Source organism: Pinus tabuliformis, chromosome 8 (genome assembly GCF_031772625.1).
Source record: "Pinus tabuliformis cultivar Carrire ecotype Pingquan chromosome 8, CPIR1, whole genome shotgun sequence".
NCBI lineage: Eukaryota > Viridiplantae > Streptophyta > Pinopsida > Pinales > Pinaceae > Pinus > Pinus tabuliformis.
In genome coordinates this window covers 1,116,376,469-1,116,393,155 of record NC_142294.1, presented here as the reverse complement: position 1 = coordinate 1,116,393,155, position 16,687 = coordinate 1,116,376,469, and the positions used below count along the sequence as shown (strand labels likewise).

Sequence of the window (16,687 nt, the reverse complement as noted above, 5' to 3'; positions counted from 1 at the left end):
AATTGTATAAAATGACACTAACATGATGAACTTATGTAATAGACTTAGACCCTTGGGACTTGGTTACTAAGGAAGTTGGTCCAGAGTGTCTTTTTCACTTAATTAATTATTTTTGTTTTTCAGTGATAAATAATTAATTATTTTTTCACTCATAACCTTTAAAGCCGAAGTGGGTCTTAATAACTAGGCCTTGAGTGTGTTTTCTAAGTCCAGGGTCAACGTATATTATCATGCTAGGCATTATTGTTGGAAATATTGAGGGGGGGGGTGAATCAGTTTTTCTTTTTAATTGTTCTTTTTATCGCCAAAACATTTATATATAAGGAACACAGAAATATATAGCTGAAATAAATGCTTTTATTAATATAATCAGTGCAATGAAATAAATACAATATATAAGTGGTTGCATTCAGTTGCCAAGCACCAACTTGGACCTTTGTGAGGCTTCAACCTCCAGAGCACCAACTTTGTTCTGCCAAGACAACAGTCCTGGACCTAGGAGCACCAACTCCCAAGGACTCCAATCCTTTTAATTCTGAGGCTCCAACCCCGCGGGCTCCAACCCTTTACTATAACCTGTTAGAGTATGTTTTGCTGTTGTTCTCAGCTCCCAAGCCTACTGAGCTTATGCTTCACTTCTGTTCTCCTGCTTCTCCCGCCTCTACCTGAACTATGGCTTCCTCTCGCTTTGATTATACGCACTCCCACTCCTTTCCTTGTTTTTCCTGTTTTATGTATTCCTGATGCCTTTGACTATTTGTTTCCGCTTTCCACTGGCTCTTCAGCTTCTTCAACGCTCGCTTCAGCTCCCTCTGCGCTGGCTTGTCCTTTGGCTTCCCTCTTCTTCATTGCTTTGGCTTTTCGGTTTTCTCTGCGCTGGCTTACCCTTCGGCTTCCTGGCTTTTCGGTCGTTGTAGCTTCCTCTGTCTCTTCGTGCTCACCAACACTCCCGGGACATGTTGATTTAACGGCGAGGACCAAATACACAGAGAAAAATTGTTGCATGTTAAAACTGTAACAGAGCCCCTTTTTTCAATGATAATAGGCATACACAAGACTTTATTGTTTAACGGACATGCCACGTCCCAATCGCAATCGCAATTGGCTTTCGTTCAGGCCTCCTGAACTATCGGGAGCGTTTCTTAATGCATTTTTGCCTTCAAACCCCACGCAATGCAAATATTCAAATACACAGGAATATATGAGAAAAAACCGGCCGAAACGCTAAAGGGCGGACTTCAAAAAACATTACACCCACATCTATTCTTGTATCGGGTTCGATACATATATCGCAATCGGCAGTCACAGCTTCCCGATGGCCGATTCACCTGTGGGTGCGATATGGATATTAAAACAAAACGCAATATGCCATCGGGTCCGCAACATACATCGCAATCGACGCTTGGGGGAGTGACAGCGCTTTGTGTATTGCAATATGCGAGTACCGATAAGGCGGATGCGATATGATATTAAATCATATTGCAGTGTTTCAGCGGGTCCGCATGTATCGCAATTATATATATATATATATATATATATATATATATATATATATATATATATATGTTGCAGATTCGCAAGTTTTAATGCGCCAAGGCTTAGAGCCCATACACTGAAAAAACATGCTTCGGAACACTTATATATATATATATCGCACGTGTATATCGCAGTTGGGGGTTTCGGGTGGTGGCTCATAGTAGAACCTGCTGATAACAATATCACCGATATATACATATTCCGCCTTTATACTCCGATATATACATATTTCTCCACTCCGATAGTGTATTCGGATACAACTATGATTTCCGCCTCCGATAGTGTAAATGCATATATGTATGAGTCTTCTGCCTTCGATACTGTATTTGCATACTTATATGAGTTTTTTGCCTCCGATAGTGTAAATGCATCTATATATGAGTTTTCTACCTCCAATAGTTTATATAGCCTATATATATGTGTTTGCACCTCCGATAGTGTATTTGCATGCATATACACTATATTGCTCTCAATAGCTCCCGATAGTGTATTCTTTCGCATTCTTTGCCATACTTTGCCATACTTTGCTCTAATAGTGTATTTGCATGCATATACACTATATTACTCCCGATAGCTCCCGATAGTGTATTCTTTGGCATTCTTTGCCATACTTTGCTCTGATAGCTCCTGATAGCTCTGTTTGCTTCCTCCGATGGCTCTGATAGCTCTGTTTGCTTTCTCCATTGCTCCAATAGCTTTGTTTGCTCCCTCCGATGGCTCTGTTTGCTTCCTCTGGCTCCTCAAATATTTCCATATTGACATCAATGACAATCAATGTCAACAATCTCCCCCTTTGTTATTGATGGCAATATTCTTATGCTCTCGCCCTTTGACATCAATGGCAAAGGAATGCATATGAACTCCCCCTGTTGAACTGCTCCCCTTGTAGAACTGCTCACCCTGTCCTGCAACATCTTTATGAATGAACTTGAGTGATGCTAAATAGATAACCCCCATCTTTTGACGAAGATGTTCAAATGCTTCTCGAGGAAGAGGTTTTGTGAAAATACCAGCTATCTGCTCCTTAGTATTGATATATTCCAAGATGATGTTTTGTTCAGCTACTTGTTCATGAAGGAAATGATACTTGATTGGTATACGTTTGGTCTTTGAGTGCATCACTGGATTTTTGCTGAGACTGATAGCACTTGTATTATCACAATAGATGGTAATTGGTTGATTTGTACCTATGTTGACATCTTTTAGAGCTTCCTTCATCCATAGTATTTGAGTACAACAGTCTACTACAGCCATATACTCGGTTTCGGCTGTGGATAATGATATGGATGTCTGTTTTTTGCTGAGCCAAGATAGTAACCAGTCTCCTAGGAAGAATGCATTTCCACTAGTACTTTTCCAATCATCTACACTTCCGGCCCAATCAGCATCGCTGTATGCAGTTACAGCCAGTGTTGAGCTCTTAGGGTACCAAAGACCAAAATCAAGAGTTCCTTTCAGATATCTGAGAATTCTTTTCACAACTAACAAATGGGATTGTTTAGGAGCAGATTGAAATCTTCCCACCATTCCTACTGCTTGCATTATGTCGAGTCTTGTAGCAGTTAAGTACAGAAGGGCTCCAATTATTGACCTGTAATGAGTTGCATCTACTGGAGGGGAGTCATCATTTTTGCTCAATTTGCAATTTGTGGTCATAGGTGTGCTCATGGGTGCATAGTCTTCCATTCCATATCTTTTAAGCATGTCTTTAAGGTATTTGGCTTGAGATATAAACAATCCTGCTCTGGTTTGAGATACTTGTAGTCCAAGGAAGTGAGATAACTCTCCTATCATCGACATCTCGAACTCTTTTGACATGTTTTGAGAAAATTCATGGCTCATCTCATCATTATTGCTAGCAAAAATCAGATCATCAACATAAACAAGTGTGACTAGTAACTTACCTTCATCCGTCTTTATGTAGAGATTACTTCCTGCCACTCCCTTCTTGAAGCCTTATTATTGTAGATAGTGATCTAGTCTTGCATATCACGCTCTAGGAGCTTGTTTCAACCCATGTAATGCCTTTTTCAACTTACAGACTAAGACTTTTCCTTCCGTTAGATCAAACCCTTCTGGTTGCTCCATGTAGACTTCTTCCTTGAGTTCCCCATTCAGAAATGTTGATTTTACATCCATTTGATAGATTTTGAATCCTTTTGAGCAAGCAAATGCCAAGAACATTCTGATAGCTTCCACACGAGCTATTGGTGCAAATGTTTCTTCAAAGTCAATTCCTTCAATTTGTGAATAGCCTTTACAAACAAGCCTTGCCTTGTTTCTGATGACTTGTCCATCTTCATTCATTTTGTTTTTGAATACCCACTTGGTTCCTATAATGTTTTTGTCCTTTGGACGAGGTACCAGCTCCCATGTCTCGTTCTTCTCAATTTGGGACATTTCTTCTTCCATGGATTTTACCCAATGAGGATCCTTTCTTGTGCAAATGTTTCTAGTTCTATCATGGATAGAAGAGCAATAACATTTCTCTTTGGTGTAATTATCATCCTTCTTCGGGTTTGCATCCCTTCATCTCTATTGCCAATAATCTTCTCTTCTGGATGATATTTCTGGAGAAACTTCATCTTTGAAGGGGTATGAGGTGGTTCTTTTTCCTCTTCTTCTTCTTCCTGATCTATTTCTTCTTCTTCAGGTTCTTCTTCTTCAATGAGAGGATCATCTTCATGTTCTTCAATTTCTTTTTCTGGAAGGTCTTCATCAATCTTTACATCAATGCTTTCCACTATTTTCCTTAGTCGAAAATTGTAGCACTTGTAGGCTTTGCTCCGTGTAGAGTATGCAAGAAATATCCTTTCATCAACTCGAGAATCAAACTTTCCTGGTGAACCATCATTGATTTTTATGAAGCACTTGCTTCCAAAGATCTTGAAGTACTTTACTGAAGCAGGTCTTCCTTTCCATAATTCATGAGTTTTTTCACAATTTGGTCTTACTTGAGTTCGATTCAAGGTATAGACAGCTGTCCCGACTGCTTCTCTCCAGAATTTTGGCTGCAAGTCTGCTGTTAATAACATTGTTCTTGCCATTTCTTGAACTCTTCAGTTTCTTCTTTCAACTACCCCATTTTGCTGGGGTGTTTTGGCAGTAGAGAATTCTCTTTTAATTCCGTGTATATTACACAACTCACTAAATTCTTTTGATGCGAATTCTCCCCCTCTATCTATTTTGAGGCACTTAATTTTTGAGTCCTTTTCATTTTCTACAAGAGCTTTAAGATTCTTAAAACACTCAAATGTTTCAGATTTATATTTTATAAAATATATCCACATCATTCTAGTATAGTTATCAACAAATAAAACAAAGTACCTTTCTCCTTGGAGTGCCTGATTTCTAGTTGGTCCACATAAATCAGCATGGATGATCTCCAAGGGCTTTGATGTAGAGAGCTCCTTGGTCTTGTGGTTAGTTTTGGTTTGCTTTCCATGTTGACATGGACCACATACTCCTTGATTTGGTTTGAATAGCCTTGGGATGTCTCGTATAGCTTTAATCTTGTTGATATTGATCAGATTTTCGAAGCTTGTATGTCCAAGTCGCTTGTGCCACAACCAACTTTCATCTGTCTGACTCAGGTAGCATTTATTTTCTTGAATCTTGTTCAAAATGTAAATGTTGTCTGGTGTTCTAACCCCTTTCGCCACAAGTTCCCCTGAGGAAGAGTTCCTTATTTCACAGTCTTTGGTGCTAAAGACAACATTATGTCCTTGATCACAGATTTCGCTGACACTCAGGAGGTTGTGTTTGAGCCCATCTACTAGCAGAGCATATTGAGCTTTTCCTTTTCCATTGATAAGAGTAACAGTTCCTTTTCCCGCAATTCTGGCAGATCCACTTCCAAAGGATACATTTCCTTCCTTTTTGCTCAATGAGACAAACTTCCTTTTGTCCCCTGTCATGTGTCTGGAGCACCCACTATCCACAAACCAATGATTTTCATTATTTTGAGCATATAGAGCCAGGCCACATTTATCCATGTTGGGATTCTCACTACTTTCTTTTCCTCTTTTGAGTGGGCAGTTTTGTTTATAGTGTCCATTATTGTAGCATAATGAGCAAATAAGATCAAATTTGGTCAAGGGATCAAATGAATTGAAGGTTTTGATTTGTCCCTGCCTTTTGGGGCCATATGGTTTGGTTATTTGATCCTTTAGCTTTGGTGCTTCACTCTTGCAAGCCATGCAATGTCTGGCTTGATGACCAAAGTTTTTACAATGAAAACAATATCCAAGGAAGGTAGTTTTGTACCTGTTGTAATAGCCACGGTTTGAATCAATTTCCTTCCTTGGAATTACTCTTGCTTCATTCTTTGGATTTGAGATGGGCCTTTGATGGAATATTGGTTTGTATTTGCTGTAGTATCCATGATTCAAATCCACATTCTTCTTTGGAATTATTCTCTCTTCAATCTTTGGATCTGGGATGCGCCTTTGATGACATACTTTTTCTTCTTTTGGGTTGCTGGAAAGTGCATTGACAGAGCTTTTCGCACTATTCTTAGTGCTTGATGATTATGCTTTAAAACCTATTCCAAACTTGTCATGTTGAGGTTTTTGATTTTTTAGGATAGTCTCAAGTATTTGAGAGCTTTTCCAACCCTTTTTGACTTGCTCCAATTCCTTCCTTAGAGATACTATTTCGGCTTCACGTTCTTCGCAAGTCTCTTCTTTTTCTTTTAGCTTTGTTTCCAAGAGATATTCTCTTCTTCTCGTTTCCTCATTTTCTACCTTAAGAGAAATGATTTTATTCCGTAATTTCTCATTTTCTTCAATGGCACTTATTAATAGTTCATCTACATTTCCTTCCAGCCCTGAGTCATCATCATTTGTGAATGCCATGAATAACGTTTCTTGGCTTTCATCATGGTCACTTTCCTCATCTGATTTCTTTTTGATGACTACAAATTCATCCTCATCAGACTCATCTTGCTTAGAGAAGAAGTTCTTCTTATTGAAACCTTTCTTCTTGTATACCATTCTTTTATAATTTCCTTCATCATCACTATCATGTTTATGAGGACATTTTGCAGCATAATGACCTATTTTTCCACATTTGAAACAAATAAGAGGGTACTTACCTTTTAGCTTAGATCCTTTCTTCAACTTTCGTACAAATTGAGCCAATTCAGATTCCACATCGGATTCATCACTACAGTCATTCCTTTCTTTCCCCTTCTTTGATTTTGAAGCCTTGAATGCTACATCTTTGGAGCTTGGGCCACCTTTCCTCATCTCATAGGCAGTGAGAATTCCATGGAGTTCATCCATCTTGAGAGTATCTAAATCCTTTATTTATTCTATGGCGCTTATTTTGGATTCAAATCTATTTGGAAGAGATCTCAAGACCTTTTGAACAATGGTACTTTCTTCAATGTTTTCACCCAATCCTTTAAGAGAGTTGACCACTTCAGCTACTCAGAGAAAGTATGTTGCAATATCTTCTTCATCTTCCATTTTCAGACTTTCAAACTGCCTTCTATGAGTTTGAAGCTTTGCTTTCTTGACTTTTGAGTCCCCATCGTATAAGCCAATTAGCTTATCCCACATTTCTTTGGCAGAGTTGCAGTTCATGACTTTTGTAAACTCGGAATCAGTGATTCCACTAGTGATGGAGTTCAAGGCTTTTGCATTTGCAATGTAGGCTTTCCTCTCGTCTTGATCTGTTGGAAGAGTGGAAGGAATTGGGTACTCATTTAGAACCAAATGCCAGACTTCAAGTCCAAGGGACATTAAGTAGTAGGTCATTCTCTTTTTCCAGAAACTAAAATTAGAGCCATCAAATAGAGGAGGTTTTCCTGATGCTTCGTGATTTCTCATCATGGCTATGAATCCTTCTTCAAGCTGTTAGGCTAATATGAAGAACCTTGCTCTGATATCAATTGTTGGAAATACTGAGGGGGGGTGAATCAGTGTTTCTTTTTAATTGTTCTTTTTATCACCAAAACATTTTTATATAAGGAACACAGAAATAGATAGTTGAAACAAATGCTTTTATTAATATAATCAGTGCAATGAAATAAATACAATATATAAGTGGTTGCATTAAGTTGCCAAGCACCAACTTGGACCTTTGTGAGGCTTCAACCTCCAGAGCACCAACTATGTTCTGCTAAGACAATAGTCCTGGACCTAGGAGCACCAACTCCCAAGGACTCCAATCCTTTTAATTCTGAAGCTCCAACCCTTTACTATAACCTGTTAGAGTATGTTTTGTTGTTGTTCTTGTTGGAAATAATACTGAGAGGGGGGGTGAATCAGTGTTATCAAATCAAACACTTTTTCATTTCCATACTCAGATTCATATATGCTACTTCAGTTAAGGGAACCTACGTATACACGCAACTGTGTCTAATGCAACTAGCATATATCCAGTAAACTTATGATTCAGTTAATCCATTAAATGTTGATCTTTAGTTAGTGCATCAGAACTTTATTAACCATATGAATAGTAAACAGGTGCAGTAAGACAGAACAGATCATCACACACAAGAAGCACACATGAACACCATGTTATAAGGTGGAAACCCAATGTGGGTGAAAACCACCTGTTGCAATTCGTCTCTATCTCCCTTTAATAAGAAACTTCTTTTTACAATATTTCTGTACTGGAGCAGTCTTATACCAGTACACAGGCTTCTACCTGCAGAAGGCTACAACCTTCTCTCGTTTTCCAGTTTCTATTGGAAGGGAGCTACAACCCCCTTAGCTCTTGTACTAGCTGATCCATTTACTAGTACGTAGGCGCCGGCCTACTGAAGGCTCCAACCTTCACTCGTTTTCCAGCTGCTACTGGAAGGGAGCTCCAACCCCCTGGCTCTTGTACTGGCCAATATGTTTACCAGTATGTAGGCGCCAGCCTACTGAAGGCTACGATCTTCTTTCTTCCTCTAGGGACCACGTTTCATAAATTTTCATACTAGATACTCTTGAAGCACAACACCATAATCTGAAGGCCACGTTTCATCCAATTTTCATACTGGACCCATCAACAACATTGAAGCACAAAATTAATCATCACTGCAATAGACCCATCAACTACACCTGCATCATCAATCTTTGAATCACCCAATACTGAAACATTGAAACCCTGTCAACAACACAGTCACTAGAACACAAAATAGACAACAGAACTCTGCAACAATAACTAGATCCAACTGCAACTTCAAATATCATATCTCATAATGTATACGCTACTATGATGAACCAAACTGGCGTACATACGCACTTTTACCAAAGCCAACCCGCGTACAGATCTGCAAATATTTACTCATAACTTTGCAGTTGTTCCAGACATCAGTCATACCCAGATCATAACATTCATACAATAAAACATGCGTCAATAATTCAGATCTAGTCTATCCATGATCAAACCACATAATGATAATACATTCTGAGCCTTATGATCCCGATCCATCATCCATCATCAACCGCATAAGTGCATCCTTGATTCAGATCAAGCTAAGCATCACAAACCCATAACCAAAATACTAGATCTCACACTTCATCAGATATTCAATCCTTGCACACTTGCACTACTCTTGGCCTAATGATCTTCTCCTTATATAGGTTTAGGCTTCTCTCAATACCATGTTCCAAAACCATGTAGAACCAATACCTTGGACCCAATAACTGGGGTCAACACTTCGGACCAAATACCATGGACCAATACCAAAATACTATGGACCAGATACCACGGACCAAATACCACGAACCAAAACTTAGTTTTCCAACATGTACACGCCTTTCCTTTTGTGAACCTGCGTGTGTACGTATATGCGTCTTCTGTTCTGCTCATCCGCATGTATATGCGCTTTCATCAAGGTTAACCTGCGTATACCTCTCTCTTGACCTACTGCACTATGATCTGTCATCTGAGTGAGTTGCCACCAAGGACAACACCTATATCATACCTCTGAGTGAGTTGCCATCAAGGACAACACCTGTATCATAATGCCAACAGTTCTCAGCTCCCAAACCTGCTAAGCTTATGCTTCACTTCTGTTCTCCTGCTTCTCCGACCTCTACCTGAACTATTGCTTCCTCTCGCTCTGATTATAAGCACTCCCACTCCTTTCCTTGTTTTTCCTGTTTTATGTATTCCTGATGCCTCTGACTGTTCATTTCACTTTCCACTGGCTCTTCGGCTTCTTCAATGCTTGCTTCAGCTCCCTCTGCGTTGGCTTGTCCTTTGGTTTCCCTCTTCTTCATTGCTTGGTTTTTCGGTTTTCTCTGCGTTGGCTTACCCTTCGGCTTCCTGGCTTTTAAGTCGTTGTAGTTTCCTCTGTCTCTTCATGCTCACCAACACTCTCGGGACACGTTGATTTAACGGCAAGGACCAAATACACAGAGAAAAACTGCTACATGTTAAAACTGTAACAGAGCCCCTTTTTTTCAATGATAATAGGCATACACAGGACTTTATTGTTTAACGGACATGCCACGTCCCAATCGCAATTCCAATCGGCTTTTGTTCAGGCCTCCTGAACTATCGAGAGCGTTTCTTAATGCATTTTTGCCTTCAAACCCCACGCAATGCAAATATTCAAATACACGGGAATATATGAGAAAAAAACCAACCGAAACGCTAAAGGGCGGACTTCAAAAAACATTACACCCGCATCTATTCCTGTATCGGGTCCGCTACATATATCGCAATCAATAGTCACAGCTTCCCGATGGCCGATGGCCGATTCACCTGTGGATGCGATATGATATTAAAACAAAATGCAATGTTGCATCAGGTCCACAACATACATCGCAATCGACACTTGGGGGAGTGACAACCCTTTGTGTATTGCGATATGCGAGTACCGATAAGGCGGATGCGATATGATATTAAATCATATTGTAGTGTTTCAGCGGGTCCGCATGTATCGCAATTATATAATATATATATATATATATATATATATATATATGTATGTTGCAGATTCACAAGTTTTAATGCACCAAGGCTTAGAGCCCATGCACTGAAAAAACATGCTTCGGAACACTTATATATATCTATATATATATATATATATATATATCACAGTCGGGGGTTTCGATTGGTGGCTCATAGTAGAACCAGCCGATAATAATATCGTCGATATATACATATTCCGCCATTATACTCTGATATATACATATTTCTTCGCTCCGATAGTGTATTCGGATACAACTATGATTTCTGCCTCCATTAGTGTATATAGCCTATATATATGTGTTTGCGCCTCCAATAGTGTATTTGCATGCATATACACTATATTGATCCCGATAGCTCCCGATAGTGTATTCTTTGGCATTCTCTGCCATACTTTGCTCTGATAGTGTATTTGTACACTATATTGCTCCCAATAGTGTATTCTTTGGCATTGTAATATTCCTAATTAGCTATGGCTAATTGGATGATCCAGATTTAAACAAGAACGCAACAAATTACAGAGATAACCATATACACAAAGATGCAGCGGAAATAATACTTCATTTCATTAATGGAAAATACTGACATATGCTTACAAACAGAAATGGCAATAAACTAGCTAGGGCGATGGTAGCTTATCTCTGAGAAGAGATGTGATGGCTACATGCCTCTGAACTGTTCTGAACTGTATTACAATGAGGCTCGAAGGCCTATTTATTGTTGAGAAACAATGGAAAACCCTTCACATACCGAAACCTAACCCTAGAAGATGAAACGCCAAATTGTGGGCCCCGTTTGGGTAAATTGGTACATCAATTTCCCGCGGTCGTAACTTTGGCATACGATCTCCGTTTGACGCGTACGATAGCTCGTTAGAAAGATCTATCCGAGTACTACCACTTTGGGAGGCAACATAGGACTCGGTCGCCCCAGAATTCCAAAAAAACGTCGTTTAGGGCCTCAAAACGGCTCCGGAAGTTCAGGACCCGAAAAACTGCTAAAAATAGTAAACTGTGCTACAATTAAGGAAACTGAAAATGCTGAGAAAGACAATGGTGGGGGTCCAGGTGGACCTGGCAGGTGGCCACCAATATCCACCTGGATCATTCCTCCCCCCTTAGGAAGCAATGGTCCCCATTGCGTTGAGCTCCTCCATGAGATGAGGAAACCTCTGCTGAACTTGTTCCCTGGTGAGCCACTTGCCCTGCTGAAGGAGTTGGCCTGCTTTGACAACTCGATACAGTTGGATATGCTGTTGGCGAGTGTTCTTGATCTGTGTGTCCATGATCCGATCAGTTGCAGCTTGTTCCATGCAATCGGGATTTAATTCTGTGGGTTTGAGCTGTTCTGCAATGTCGGATGTGTCTAGCAATGGTGGAAAGTATGGCCGAAGGCGGTCCACATTGAACACTGGGTGCAGGCCAAGGAATGGGGGAATGTTGAGCTCAAATGCATTGTCTCCCATAGCCTTAGTAATGGTGTAAGGACCATATCGAAGTGGTCTCAATTTCCGATAAGCTCCAGTAAGGCGTTCCTTTTGCAAATGCAACCAGACTTTGTCGCCCACCTGAAACTTGTGTGGCACCCGGTGTTGATCATGTCGCTGCTTGTACTTGGCATTTGATTTCTCAAGAATGTCATGGACCTGCTGGCGAATATGTTGGATGCGCTCAATGAAGCTGGTGGCCTTATCTGTTTCGGACTGGACATAAGCTGAATTCATGTGAGTAGCTGCAAGTGGCATGGCCACATCAATGGGGCATAGTGGCTGGAATCCTAAACCCACCTGAAAAGGGCTATGGCCAGTGGAGCTGTGAAGAGCTCGGTTGTAGCTGTGCTGAACATAGGGGAGGCTCTCGTCCCATGTGCGTGGATGCTTTGAGTTATACATGCGCAGAATGTGCACAATCATCCTGTTGACAACCTCTGTCTGGCCATCAGTTTGAGGATGGAAGGCTGTGGACTTCGTGAGTTTGGTGTCCAGCATTGACCAGAGACTGGACCAAAATGTGCTGAGAAACCGACTGTCCCGATCTGAGATGATAGACTGTGGGATCCCAAAGTGCACCCACACTCGTTCAAAGAAGAGTTTAGCAGTGGCTTCTGCTGTGATATTCTTCTTGCAGGCCATCATAATGGCCATCTTTGAGAACCTGTCGACGACCACAAAAACACAGTCATTTCCATGCTTAGTGGAAGGAAGGCCTGACATGTAATCCATGGAGATGGATTCCCAAGGTCGACTAGGGGTAGGCAACGGGGTATAGAGGCCTTGCTTCTTAATGGTCGGTTTGGCAATGGCACAGGCAGTACATGATCGGATGTACTTCCCAACATCCTGTCGAAGATTCGGCCAATAGAAATAGTTTTGCAGTACTGCCACTGTTTTCTCAACCCCGAAATGCCCAGCAGCCCGACTGTAGTGTGCTTCCCAAATCATCTTGGCACGCTCGCTTGAAGGAACACAAAGGTGACCGAGGTGGCATAATAGGGCATCCTGGAGGTGAAAATCTGCAACCTGCCGACCCTCCAAGAGTGTCTGGTATGTGTGGCCGAATTCTGGGTCGCTTTTGTAGAGAAGTGGCCAATCAGAAGTCTCGTGCCCGCAAGAGTTGAGCACGGTGGTTAGCGCCATGATCGGTGGTCGACTGAGGCAATCTGCAACATTATTGGTGCTGCCCTTTTTATACTTGATATTCAAGTGAAACTGTTGCAGGTATGTAGACCACTTCTGATGGCGATCATTCTGCAATTTCCCTTGGGTCTGTATGAATTGCAGAGGTCGGTGGTCTGTGTGGATGACCGTTTCCTTCCCCAAAATGTAATGCTTCCATTGTCGGCGGGCCTGTACAATGGAATACATCTCTTTATCATAAGTGGGGTACTTCCGGACTGTGTCTGAAAGTGTTTCACTGTGATATGCCACTGGATGTCCATGTTGAGTAAGGACTGCCCCAATAGCATAGTCAGAGGCATCTGTCTCGACCTCAAATGGTTGTTGTAAATCTGGTAACGCGAGCACTGGTGCCGTGCAGAGGCGATCCTTCAACTCCCTGAATGCCTTCTGTTGAGATTCAGACCAAAAGAATTTTGCTTTCGCCCCGCCCTTGGTGACTTGACTCAAGGGCCAAGAAATATGAGAAAATCCCAACACAAACCTGCGGTAGAAGTTGGCAAGACCTAGAAAGCTGCGGAGCTCTGTTAGAGTGGTTGGAGAGGGCCAATCCCGAATGACTTGGACCTTGGCTGGATCGACATGCACCCCCTGTTCATCAATGATGTATCCCAGATACTGGACCTCGGTCATGCCAAAAGTGCATTTCTCCAAATTGGCACATAGCTTGTGTTGCCGCAGTGTTTGGAGAACCTGTCGGATGTGGTGGAGGTGCTCTTCCCAACTCTGGCTGAAGATCAGAATGTCATCCAAGTATACTACTACAAAGGAGTTGGTGAATGGCCGCAAGATGTCATCCATTAGCCTCATAAAGGTTGCAGGAGCATTCGTCAATCCGAAAGGCATGACCAACCATTCGAAGAGGCCCTCCTTGGATTTGAAGGCAATCTTCCACACATCTGAGGGTTCAATTGGTACCTGGTGATATCCTGACTTCAGATCGATCTTGCTGAAATATTTCGCCCCCTTTAGTTGGTCTAGGAGGTCATCAATCCGCGGGATCGGGTACCTATTACGGACAGTGATCTTGTTCAGCGCCCGATAGTCAATACAGAGTCTCCACGTCCCATTCTTCTTCTGTACCAACACTATCGGGCTCCCACAGGGCGAAGAACTCGGACAGATGTGACCTTTCTGTAGGAGCTCCTGAATCTGCCTCTTGATTTCATTGTTCTCCAGAACGGAGCGCCGATAAATTGGTCCATTGGGTAGCGGCGCACCTGGGGTCAGATCAATGGAGTGCTTGACTTGACAGTGCAGAGGAACCCCTGCCGGGGAGGTGAAGATGTCTTTGTACTCCTCCACAATCTTGTCCATTTGTAGCTGCCGTGTAGAGGGACCTCATTTGGAGGCCGCGGCCACTGTCTTCTTCTTCCCTTGAGGGCGTATCATCAGGAAAACAAATTTCCTGGTTTTGGAAATGATCTTACTGCATTGTTTTGCAGTAATCAAAGAGATGGCGGCAGGTGGTGGTACCTCTGGTATCCTGAACAACTTATTTCCCAATGTAATAATAACAGCACGGGGCCTTGATTCATACACAGCATGTCGCTTCCACAAGTATGGTTGTCCTAGTAATACATCACAAACTTCAAGGGGAGCAATGTCACACAATACCTCATCCGTGAAGGGCTTGATGTTGTAAGGAAGGCGACACTGCTGGCTCACGCGAAGATCTCGCCCTTGGTAAAGCCACCCAATGGTGTATGGTTGTGGATGTGCTGTGGTCGGTAAGCCCAACCGCTTCACGACCTCTGCCGAAATGAGGTTCTTTTGACTCCCGCTATCAACAATGAACTGTATCGGGGAGCCCTTGACCCACATCTGGGAGTGGAAGAGACGCTCCTCCTCCTCTGGATCTTCGGGTTCATTTTTCTGGATCTTTGCGGTAGCAACAGTGGCGCTGGGATCCGCATCAATGATCTGCTTCCCTTTTTCATACCCCTTATCGGGTTCTGACTCAGAGTCGGAACATGCATCTGATTCTGAAACCTTTAGCTCAGCCACCAGTGACTGTTTGGCCCGACACTCACTTGTGTTGTGAGTGGAGCTCTTATGGAACTCGCACCATTTTCCAGTGTCCTTTCTCGGCTTCGCGGCGTTGCTCTTTGCTTGCAGCTTCAGCTGGTTGTCTTGGGCTGTCCCGCCTTGGCTTTGTCCTTTGTTCTGTGGTTTAGGGGCACCTTTCCCCTGCTTTGGATTCGCAGATCCAAAGTCTCGCTTCTTTTGTTTAAACTTCTGCTCGACTTTGACGGCATACCGGTATGCTGCGCCGAGCGAGGGGATGTTTAGGAACTGTATTTCTTCCTGGATGTACTTGTGCAGGCAGCCACGGTATTTGAGTATCAAATGTTGCTCCGAATCCTTGATACCCAACTTTGTGCGAAGGGTATGGAAAAGATTGGTGAACTCCGGCACATCTTGGTCCCTTCCCTGCCGCAGCGTGGTCCACTTTATGTATTCATCCTCATAGCTTCCGACAGGGTAGTACTGCTCCTTGATGGCATCCCGGAACGAATCCCAGGTGGGTGCGGCTGAAAATAGTGAGCCAGTACTTTCATCCTTCTGCTCGCAGTAGGTTTCCCACCAGTCCTTGACGTGGGGGGCTGCTTTGAGAAGAGCAAAAACAATCTTTTCCCGACTCGAAAATTCATGAACAGAAAAATAACCCTCTAGCAGATTTAACCATTTATCTACGGCATCGGCGTCTATCTGACCCTCGAATATGGGGATTTCAAAATTAACTTGTACCTTAAAGGGTGTGGCGTTTCCAGAGGAGCTGCTGGAAGCCGATGCGCCGCTTCTGGGTAGCCGCTGAAGGATCTGCGCAAAGTTGTCCATCATCGCGTTCCGTTGTCGCTCGAGCGCTTCTTCGAGCAAGATTTTGATGGGATCTCCTGCCCCCTCGTCTTTCTTCTCGTCCGCCATGGGAGGCCGTCGGGATTTGCGAGGCTGGTCTTGCAAAGGTTCAACCAGTTCAAGCCCTAACTCCTTATATCCCGACCTTGTTGGGGACATGCAAAGAAAAACAGAGAAAAAGCAGACCGCTCTGATACCACTGATCCAGATTTAAACAGGAACGCAACAAATTACAGAGATAACCATATACACAAAGATGCAGCGGAAATAATACTTCATTTCATTAATGGAAAATATTGACATATGCTTACAAACAGAAATGGCAATAAACTAGCTAGGGCGATGGTAGCTTATCTCTGAGAAGAGATGTGATGGCTACATGCCTCTGAACTGTTCTGAACTGTATTACAATGAGGCTCGAAGGCCTATTTATTGTTGAGAAACAATGGAAAACCCTTCACATACCGAAACCTAACCCTAGAAGATGAAACGCCAAATTGTGGGCCCCGTTTGGGTAAATTGGTACATCAATTTCCCGCGGTCGTAACTTTGGCATACGATCTCCGTTTGACGCGTACGATAGCTCGTTAGAAAGATCTATCCGAGTACTACCACTTTGGGAGGCAACATAGGTCTCGGTCGCCCCAGAATTCCAAAAAAATGTCGTTTAGGGCCTCAAAACGGCTCCGGAAGTTCAGG

At 42.4% G+C, this 16,687-nt stretch overlaps 1 protein-coding gene across 6 annotated transcripts in view; it reads right to left on the bottom strand.

The window, feature by feature from the left end:
* The window catches only part of LOC149239251 (benzaldehyde dehydrogenase, mitochondrial-like), a 260,960-nt gene that overhangs the window by 76,505 nt on the left and 167,768 nt on the right, over positions 1 to 16,687 (bottom strand). The gene's annotated exons all lie outside the window — the stretch shown is intronic.